Consider the following 11907-nt stretch of genomic DNA (forward strand, 5'->3'; position numbering starts at 1 on the left):
CGGACCGTATCAATAGTGTATATGTGTAGGGTTTCAATGGTATTTGATGAGGTGGTGTAAAAATTCAAAGAGAAACAGTGATAAAACAAAGTTACGTTGTTTGTTTACATAGTTAGCAAGTTCTATTGAAATAGACTTTACAGCAAGGCCTGTTCACTTCCTAAGAAAGTTATGTCCCCAAATAATTGCGCATGTGTGCGCCTTAATCTTCTATGTGTGCGTTGGCCTCCGGGAAAAAGTTGCGAGTAATAAAAATAAAAACATTTTTCTACAGCAACATTGCTCCCAACTCTGATTTAAATTATCACGAATTTTATACAATATTAATCATAAAACGGGACTTAAAACGCTTAAAACTTAATTACATGCGATTGTTTTATAATGAATATTTGCTTCCAACTGTCTTTATCAATGTTCATAAAATATATGGAGGGTAGGTACGTCTACCCACCATAATAAAAAATATATTTGTCAATGACTCTGTCCAACTGCTGTGGTTAAAGTTCATAATGAAAATTTTATTTATTAACTCTTTAAATAATACATACAACGTGTACCGCTACGTACCACTTAAGACTGTAAGTCTGTACCTACATGGATTACAGCAATGCACATAGAAAATGTGCTAAATGCGGAGCAACGGCTGTTGAAGCAGCCAGAGTGAAATTTACAACTTTAGTGGGTTCAGAAGGAACCGAGTCATAACGCATCTGGAAAGCGTATTAATTAACCGTGAAGAAATGTATGCATACAAGTTGGAAATCTGTGTAAAATGCCGTATGTAAAGTGTAGTGTATCTGTGTGTAAAGTGTAATAGGTAGGCATGCCTAATGTTATTTGTATAAAAGGTACTGAAAACTTTGTGAATGCGCTTTATTAATGTCTATTTTTTTATTAAGTTGCCAGTTGCCAGTTTTCAGTGTATATTTTTATATGTAAAACATTTTTTAATAAATAATATATATAATGTTATAAACATAAACATGCCTTTTATTTAAATCAATTGATAATACCACAAACAAGGGGTAATATTTGCATCTTGCATATATTTCGTGATATGAAGATAACAAATATGTTTATCAACAGAATTACTACCTACCAATACCCGCCAGGCTAAACCGGTTGTCAACTTTAGTTCCATTGGTACACAAAGACGGCGCCACTAGTATAAACGTATAAACGGTTGGGGACATTTTTTTGTATGGAGTTACCGTTCTTCTCCTAGTGAGTATTATATTCTTTGCTTTACAGACACTGCTTATGCTGAGCAGCATCCTATTTGGTGTATGTTTACTGTATTGTTAACTTTATGTTGTGTACTTACCGTAATGTAGGTATGTTTTTGTACGCCAAATAAATATTTTCTATTTCTATTTATTTCTATCAAAGACAGTTATAAGAGAGAGAGCGAGACAGATATCCAGGGTCGGGTAAAACGTTGTAGTTGTACTTGGTAATTCGCAAATCGTATCGATTAAAAACGCTGCCTTCGGTCGTGTTTTAATTTATCACCACTCGTTGCGAATTTAATTCCTACTTTCAACACTTGCAACGCAAATAAATTTATATTATTACTATGCCCACTGGTTATCGATACTAGTCATTTTGTCAAGCCCTAGCGTAGCGTAACAATTTATGTTTTTACACGAAATTATCTTGATTATTGACTAAAATGATAAAATATTAGCACACGACGAAATAAAAACTTACATTTAACTGTGTAAACCGGCATTCTACACTATTTATGCCCTTCATAATTCATAATTTAACAAAATACCTATCACTATCAATATCATACTCATGGTGTGTTCATATACGTGATGACTTCCCTTTTGCATACTTTAGCTGTTCTTTAAGCGTAAGCGTCATCGTAGATCTGTAATTGAAACAAAATTTTCAAATTTGCCGCTTTTGTATACTGACGGAAATGTCGGCCTAACCTATATAGAATCGATTACATATATATAAATAGTTAGAATTAACGTTCCAGTAATTAAATATTATGTATAAATATGAGTCTGTAATGTCCAAGGACTTCGGATTTAATTTTTGGCAATTATGTAGCTCTCATTACGTGAACCGAATAATTAAACATGCCGAAATAAGTATATCTTTATTTATTTATTAGTATACTATTTAGGTAAAGTTATTTTTACATTAAGTATGAAATAACAATTTTGTAAGACCGATCCAAATCGTACCGACATCATGGTCACCCTAATCGTCATCAAGTTGGGGATACCAATTAATATTCAAAGTTACTACAATTTCTACCATATTCAATTTACTGTTTTTTTGTTGCGCACATGCTTGGCTTAATCAGTTAATAATATTAACATCATAATAATTAACAAATTATTTAAAAGATATCAGAACTGTAATTGGAATATAGCACTAAAATAGTATAAGAAGGTAATGAATTTCAGTAGTATATTGATATAATTTCTACCACAATCTTTTTAACATTGGCAACATGTGCGAGTGAGACACAGGGCTCGGGTTTTTCTATCTCATGTGGACCGTTTTCTCTAGTCTGGTACGAACAACATTCTGTCTCGGTGATAAGGTTCAAATTAGTATGGCAAAAAAAGTGACAACTCGCTCCAGTTTAAACAATATAACTTCATGCCCTCGATCTATCTCTGTATCTTTACGTATTTAAATAAAAGTAAACAAAATCTACCCTCAAATGGCTCCTTAAGCCAGTTGAGGGTAGAAGAAAACATTACATGATCAAATAATGTAAGTTAAAGTCAGGTCGTTCAGTGACTGATCCAGTCGGTTTTTTGTAATTGTTCGGTTTTTACCTAACCAATAAATGTTATATTATAACTGGGATAACTCGGGGCATCTATACGAAAGTGACGTAGCAAAATATTTTATCGACAAAAAAATATATCGATGTTACTGTCAACATCTATATAAATGTTATTCGACATAAAGAAATATTACTTATTTTCTCCTCATTTTTAAATAAAAACTAAACAAATTAAAACGTGTAGGTATTTATATGTATATTTTAAAATAGTTTTATAATATATAATCAATATTTTTTCCATATTCGTCGGGTATTAATTGCCGTCTAGATGAAAATATCCACTTTAAACTGCTAAACGTTCTTACTCTAAGATATGAATGGTACTGACAGTAAATTGTCATTTTGATTGAAATGACATCTGCATACTTTTATTATCTTAAGAGACTCGATATTAGATATGACATCGAACCTTTTTATTGTAATCGAGAATGTTCAATGAACACATGTATTAATTTAATTATATCGACATCTTTTTTATCGATATCAAATCCCTAGAACTTGCCCCGAGTTATCCCAGGTATGAATTTATAACTACCCGAAAATGTACAAATTATTTGTTTACTTTTATTTAAATACCTAAAGATACAGACTAGTTTGGAAGCCGCAAGCCACCGCTCAACAAAGCGCTTCGAACTAGGTAGGTATTTATAATTTCCATATTGTGAAAGTTCAATAATAATACAATACCTATTGAGAGTAAATAGGGTCCTATATCTAACATGTTACGTTGCCTAATATAAAAATCTTAAAATCAAAATTATTTTTTCACCACACCAGCTCGGAAAGGCTTAGGTACTTTGCACATCAAAAACTGATAGCAAAGTTGCATTTTATTCACATGTGAGGCAAAGTAATCAAATGCTAATTTTGAGTTGTTTTCTTATGTTTGCTGATAGAATTGACTTTTAAATGATGATTTTGGATGATAAATATTTAATAACATTCATTTGGTTTTGTTTTTATTGATATTTTACATTTAATATTTGCTTCGGGTTAGTGTGGTGAAAAATTTTGTGTTTCACTCGGGGGCAAATTTTGTTTAACCCTCGTGCTTTGAAACCCTCGCAACAGTAGCAACGCTCAAGATTCCATTTTTCGAACCACGTCCAAGTAACACAAAAGTAGCTGAATATTGTTTTCATATCTCACGCTCTGAAAGTGGGTCGTTGTTGTTCTAAAAGGTGCGCAGAAAGTGATACGTTTATGCTCTAGCGCAGAAAAGTGGTGTGCTCCTCTGCGTCCCCGTCCCACGAACAACTGGGTGGAAACAAAATGGAAAAATAGTGTCTTTATTTCCTCGCCTGGAACAATTGGTAATTGTTTAATTTTACTAATCCCACGTTGATCCTTTTTTTTATAAAAAATGATGTAAGTAAATTGTTAAAAACAAATTATTCTTGATTTCTTTCGTTGAATTCTATTTACTCGATTTCATAAGGCGGGAACCAAAAGGAATACACCAAAAATATTTTTTTAAACCTTACCCTTGCGTAAATGAGCAAAGGCAGAATCGTATACAGCCACAGTTAAACGTTTGTACGTTATTAAATGGGTTTTTAAAGTTATTTACCACTATATTCATGAAAATAAAATAAAGTACAAGATAAAAATGTCTTATATTATTATTTATTATTTAAAATACTTTTATTATGTTATTACGTGATGCGGCGCACCAAGGTCGCGGTGCGGTCCGGTAGTCTGTTGCGGCTTTTAGAACGAAAAAGTATAAAATTAAAAAGTAAGAGGCAATCCCGCTGATTTTCATACTATAATGAACAAATAATTTTAAAATTACTGCAGTTTGTTAAAAAATGTGTTTTCGTAAATATTGCAATCTAAATGATTTTCGCTAGGGTTATTAATCTTCACACATGTAAAGTCTCCGATTGCAAGTAAGTCCTAAGGAAAAAATCATGGCCGTAGGTCTATTAGGTAAGTACTTCAATTACTGATTTTGCGAAATTGCCTTGTCTTGTTTGGTTTCCTCGCATTCGATATGAAAAGTAGAGTGTTTAACTCGGGTGAAAGGCACCATTTCCGTCTCGGACTATTGGCGCTCTCACTGCGTTCGAGCGCCAAACTACCTCGACAGAAATGGGTGCCTTTCAACCCTTGGTTAACAATCTACTATTGAATAATAGAGCATACCGTACTGTAAGCTGAATAAAGTAGCTGTATATCGTCTGTATAAGCGCTAATACAGACGTTATACAGAAGGTTTGGGCGCAAAGTGGGCAGTGCCCACGCCGCTTACAACTGAATAACAGTAATGTAATAGCTGTATAACTGTGTGCCCACAGATTGGATCGCTGAATAACACTTGTATAGAGGCTGTCAAAAGCTTCTATACCGCTTTTAAACCAAAGTTATCCAGCTTTGTATACAATGACTCAGTTAGTCACACGTTATGAAGCTTTTGGTTCAAAAGTGCATTTTTACAGAAAATATATTCAGATATTTGTGTGTTAAATCAATGATTTGTCTTCCATTTTAATTTGCGAACTCGTGTCAAAGTGTAGTTTCTGAAGTGAATACAAAATAAGGAGGACGTCACACATGTTTACATAACATCAATTTCATTGCGCATGCGACTTTACTGTAAATATATAAATACATTTTATTTAAAATGTTAAAGCGCCGCGTAAATAATGCACTGTTGAGAAAGTAAATATAGAAAATTTACTACTTACTCCAATTTTAAATTTGTAAGTTTTGTGCGGTGTTTTGATGTTTTAGTGATAGAAAATGTACTTTAACAAGTTACGCTACGATAAAACTAGTTTTATAAATGAATAAAAATGGGTTTTTCAGTTCATTTTAAATTCCTATTTAATTAAAGAGGTTAGAATATGAGCAACCGTAATGGCGTCCGACTGTGCTGAATATAAGCTGCTGCCACAGCTATAATTGTGCTAAATTTCTGAGTAGGCATTCACATCATTCGCGTTACTAAGCTACATGTTAGAGTCTGGCTACTGAAATATTACCCAAAGTTTTGGCGAGAAATTCAAAAAATCTTGGGCTGGTCACACTGTGTGCAGTAGGAATTATAGTTTTCATGCTGGAAAATATTTTTGATTTTCTTTGCACACGTTAGGTACCTAAGGAAATAAGTTAAATATACGTTGACTGCACTCAAAGTCAGCTCACATAAATAATAACATTAATTTCTACCACTATGTAAAGTATAGTCAACGACAAACACATATGATTACGTTGCAATGTTTTGATTTTATTGATATTTTCCAGAACTTCTAGATTATCCGTTTTGTTACACACTTGTCCTGTTTATGAGATTCGGGTATTAATAAATTCACATACTTAATCTAAGTTATAGGGAAATGTTAGAAGTTTAGAACTAGTACTTAAAGTATCAAAATATCAATAGAGCACCAACCTACTAAATTGTTTCCGACTTGTAAACATTGCAGTTTTTCGTTATAAAATTCTTAAAAATCTATAAACTTCGCACATTGTCGTAATTATTTACGAGCTTAAATAATAGGTTGCGGACCTCACTCGGTATAGTAATTATTAATATTATTGAAGTATTATGTAAAATAAATGCCTTATAAACCGCGAACAATTTGAATGAATGACATAAATTGACAACAGACTTTTAACTTTTTTTAAAAGCATAGACAATTGGTGATGCAACAAGGAAATATCTGTCAACAAAATTTGGCTAGCCAGACTCTAGATAATAATGGTTTTAGAACAACAAGTTTTGAATAACATCAGTATAATAGTAATTGTTTTCTCAATCTTAAAGCCTATTAGGGTTCTATACACAAATGGTAAAAACCACATAGATCCTCACTAGTTTGATGAGAAACATTATAGGTATGTAACACGGGCAATATTCAATCCTACTTTCTACTAATATTATAAACGCGATATAATATTTAAGTTATATGATAAATCTGGAGGCACGGCAGATTACACAGTTATTTTTTCCGTTATCAGTTCCGACAAATATGTAGTAGGTAAAGGTACACGCAAAGATGTACGACGTGAGTACGAAGATGTATATAGTATGAGTATGGTATGGTTACGAGTATGGTATGAATATGAATATGGTATAGGTGCGAAGGTGCGGGTATATTAGTAGCGGGTATCACGGGTATGAGTACAAGTATAGTTTGGTATGGGCAGTATTGTTTAGGTATGAGTACAAGTATAGTGTGGGATGGGTATGAGTAGACCCACTTGAAACCTAAAAACAGTCTGTTCAAAATCGACAGGAGAATCGATTTCGCTATATTTTAATGGGGGTGATTATTTTATTTTTCACATACCCAGTCCAGTCTACAAGTTTTTAATGCAACAATATCAAAAACTAGCATTTGACACCTTGTTTGCCAACTAGCAACGACCTTAAATGGCCATTGGTAAACCTTATCTCGTTGCAGAAAGGTATGCAAATGGTCAGTTAACAGTGTTTACGATGGTAGCTAGTAATTGTTTACGTAAAATAACCAATCGAAAAGAATTGTTAAGAAAACTAAACCTCGATTTTTTTAATAATGATTGGATTAAAGAATAAATACGCAAGATGCGTTCAAAATAAAATAAAAACAAGCTCAAGCTCAAGGCAATCAGGCTCAAGTAGCACCGTTGACCGTGTATAAAGCTACGGAACCCTCTCTACCGCGCACTTGTTGATACTAAGCAGTAGTTTGAATAGCGCTTCTCATTGCGTTCATTTTGCAGCTTTTAGCAAGAAAATATAGTACAAGTTTGTGAGATCTAAGAAGAACCTTCGGGTATCGGCTATAATCGGACGTAATCGTGTAATAGAAAATGACAGTTTCAATTACTTTGGTTGACGAATTAGTGGCAGTCCAACACCCAAAGAGTGCAGTCGTTTTTCTCGTCTTGCAGCAGCATAGAGCAGTTAATACCACCATAATATATTCGTTATTATTTCATTAGATATTTAAAAAAAATGATTTTAATGGAGACACGTTTCAAAAAGGGTGTATCTGTAAATAGTGAATCGCGGGAAATTGTATATAATGTATATAAATATTTTGCGAAGGAAGCGGCAACTTTTAAGAAGAGCGACAATTGTAAATATTTTAATAAACTTCAAGACCGGGTGATAGAAGCAACAGGCATTTCAAAAAGTACTTTAAAAAGAATTTGAAACGCCACAGAGAAAGAGACCGAAAAAAGATTATTTATTAAATTTAGATAGTTTTGATTACGACGTAATCAGGAGAATGGTATATGACTTTCATTATAGATTCAAAGAACTCCCTAATTTGAAAAATTTGCGATTGAAATTAATAGAAGCGATAAATTTCAAGGGTTCTACGTTCTACGTTCACGCTACGAAAAATTTTACGAAAATTGGGATTTCGGTATTGCAAAACCAAAGATAACCGAAAAACTTTAATGGAAAAACATGATGTGCGACTTAAAAGGACACAATTTTTATCTAAAATAAAAAAATGTAGTGAAGAAGGAAAAGAAATAGTGTATATGGATGAATCGTACATACACACCTCGCACGTTAATGGCAAAGGCTGGTCAGACTCTAGCAACGCAGGGATTAAAAAACCAATTTCCAAAGGGCAACGTCTTATTATAGCTCATGCCGGCAGTGAAAATGGTTTTATACCTGGTGCGTTGCTTATGTACAAATCTACGGACACAACGGGAGATTATCATAAGGAGATGAACAGCGAAAACTACGAGAAATGGCTTAAAAATCAGCTCATTCCAAATTTGCCGCAAAACTCCGTGCTAGTAGTTGATAATGCCCCATATCATAACAAACATACCGAAAAGATGCCAAATTCTAATACCCGGAAACAAGATATGATCGATTGGTTGAAAACTCGCAACATTCCAGTAAACACCCGACTAAACAAACCCGATATTTACGAAATTATCTCAAAACACAAACCAGAACATATTCAATGTTCAATAGATAAAATAATGGCTGAACATGGTCATTCTGTTCTGCGGTTACCTCCGTATCACCCAGATTTTAACCCTATCGAAAATATATGGGCTCAAATAAAACAATATGCAGCCCAGCGTAATGTTGATATGAACATGACAAGCATCAGGAATCTTCTCCAAGAAAAGGTTAATATGATCGGTCCGGAAGACTGGCGAAAAGTTTGTTAGCACGCAGTTAAATGTGAAGAAAATTTCCGTAAATACGAAAATAGAATTGATAACTAGTGACCAATTTATAATTGATACACATGACTCCGATAGTGATGATGATAGGCTCACACCATAGCATTAAAAATGTTAATATTAACGCAATTTTCTAATCTTGAAGTTTTACTTTTAGATTATAAATTCAAATCTACTTCTCCTTCTTCTTGGTCGTGACCTCATGACTGAGGGACGTGACTTTCGATCTTCAGCCATTTGTATAGTTGCCTGGAGTGAAGTCCTGGTAACGTCTTGGACCACATCTGTCCATCTTCTGGGTGCACGCCCTCTGCTCATTCGTCCATCGACACTCCCAGTAATAATACGTCTTTTAATGCGTGTGCGTACCACGTCTGATTGTATGATCGAAGAAAATCCAATATGCGATAGGTATTCTCAGCTCTATATAATTTCTTCCAGAAGCGATACATGGTGAGATGACATTCTGTTTTCAAATTTACCTCCGGTCAAAATTCAAATTCTGATTCCATTTTATTTAAATTATGACAATTAGTCTAATCGCAATATAGTTATCTAGCGAAATTTAATTTAAGTGCCTTTAGATTAGGGTTTATTTTATGTTGATGCTAATTGTCCACTTAACTTTTTACGATAACTTCAAAAAGTTTTATCAGCTATTAAGAAAGCAGAACAGCAGTATCACCTTCGTACGTTACCGCCGATAACCGAAGTCTTTTTCTAAATTACGAAGGTTCTTCTAAGATCTCACGCACTGTACATGTGTACTAAAATAAGTAGTGTTGTTTTAGTATTTATTATTCAGACGTTATGTCTATAAAAGCCATAATTAACCCATATATGCAGCTACTGAATAACAAATAAGATGTGGATTTCATTACAGCTTCCAGAAATAGCGTCCACATTTATTCAAAAACTAGCATTAAAACAGAAACTGAAACCGCTTTTATACAGTTGAAAGTCTCCACCGACGCTTCTTTTCAGCATTTAGTAGCCACTATCAGATTTTTCTTAATATTGTCTGCTTAATATCTCACAACATAGAATATATACAGCTAATTGCTGCTAATGCTGCTATTATGCAGCTTTTAGTAACCACAAATGCTTTAAGTTGAATAATGTCTGACTAACTGTGTAAGAAATAAGTATTATTCAGCTTTAATATGCAAAACCGATACTATGCAGAATTTATTCAGCATTTATTGGTATATAGGCTCCACTAGGCCCACATATTTTTTTTATTCCGAATTTAGTAATTTTATACACAAAATTTATGCAATCTTAATTTGAATAAGGTGATAATTTTACTCTATCTTTCTGCTTGTGTGTTACTTGGGCGCTCGTGGATCAATTTTGGAATCTGTCGCTTGCTCGGGTATCAATATTAGCACCAGCGGTTAAACAACAACTTTGCCCCCTTGTATAACAAATACCTGTTATAGGTGAAAATCAACTTTACAGTACATATGGTCCTACCTATTTTCCCGCACTAGTACGTAAAATAGCACTTTTCGTGCGTATGTCACAAGTTTAAAGGGCCATATGTACCTACTGTAAAACGTTGTACGATACACCTGCGAATAGGTAATTCGCCACTCGTTTCGAATCTCCTCTTTTCCGCACTTGTATCGTAAATAACTATTACTACATTGAATAAACTGAAAACAAAACCCTAGTACCGCACCGCACTAGGAATTAGGATCATACTTCAAGAGAGCCGAGCCGAAATGAATAGGTCTTAGAGCATTTAATAACTGGAGTCGCCTTTAAGAGCTTACCCCTCTGCCGAAAAACCTGAACAATTGTGCAAACTTTTGTATAGACTGACATGGCTATTTATACGTTACATACAAATCATGTAGAAACAGCAATACATTTGACGCCCCTCCCCCGCAAAAATCGGCAGACTGTTTCGTAAAGAAAATGACCGCGATGACGTCTCCAGTTACTAAATGGCCTAAATGCTCTAAGGAATAGGTACTTGAGTATGTACCTACGCGTAAACAATCTTACTCGTTTCGTTCATTTCATACGATTATGACACCTCTTAACTAGCAATAAAGTTCTCATTGTTACCCGGCACACTCAAGGATTTATTAGCCGACCCAGGCTACACGAAAATCCCGGCATTGGCTGTATATTAGGATGGTATTCCTTCTATCCAATTTCTTTGTCCAATGTGTATTGCGTCTCACATTTTGCTTAATGAGAGAGTGAGAGGCAATGACATTGGACAAAGAAATTGGGACAGGTGGAATACCACCTTAAGGTGGGTCCACACTTGTGACCACACACACACACACACACACACATGCGTGTGCTGCGTGAATGATTGAACAGCGAGGCGGCGAGGTGCGGGCGGAGGATGTACCGACCGGCACACGTCACGACGTGATCGACTACTATCCCGTGTCAGTACCTGTGTCATCTGGCGTACTTCGAACACACACGCCACGTGCCAATAAATGCAAGTGTGGACGTCGCCTAGTCACGCGGACAATAGCGAACATCCTTTGAAAAAACCGACTCTCGATGGATCGGCTCGTAACACGTGACTTTAGATGCGTGACAGTACACAGACCAGCGTCCACACTGGCCCCGGCTAGTAGATCGTAACTCCATACATTGTCCTACCGTTTATTCTGTGTTCAGTAGTTTCTTCCAGTGTTGGGAATGGATTGAATCGTAACTGTAGCTTGTGACAATTGTTCGCGTAACAAAAAGACGTCCACATTAATGGTACTGACACGTGTTTCTGATGCGGTCACGGGATAATGTTCGGTAAATTGTCACAAGTGTGGACCCACCTTTAGGTTAGGTACTTACACCTGTATTTGTATCAAAGAGAATATAATAATTATAACCACTACGTTTTAATTTGTATTACCACATCGGCATGCCTATCCGAATAATTTTAGGAGTAGTTTATAAAT

Source organism: Cydia splendana, chromosome 8 (assembly GCF_910591565.1).
Source record: "Cydia splendana chromosome 8, ilCydSple1.2, whole genome shotgun sequence".
NCBI lineage: Eukaryota > Metazoa > Arthropoda > Insecta > Lepidoptera > Tortricidae > Cydia > Cydia splendana.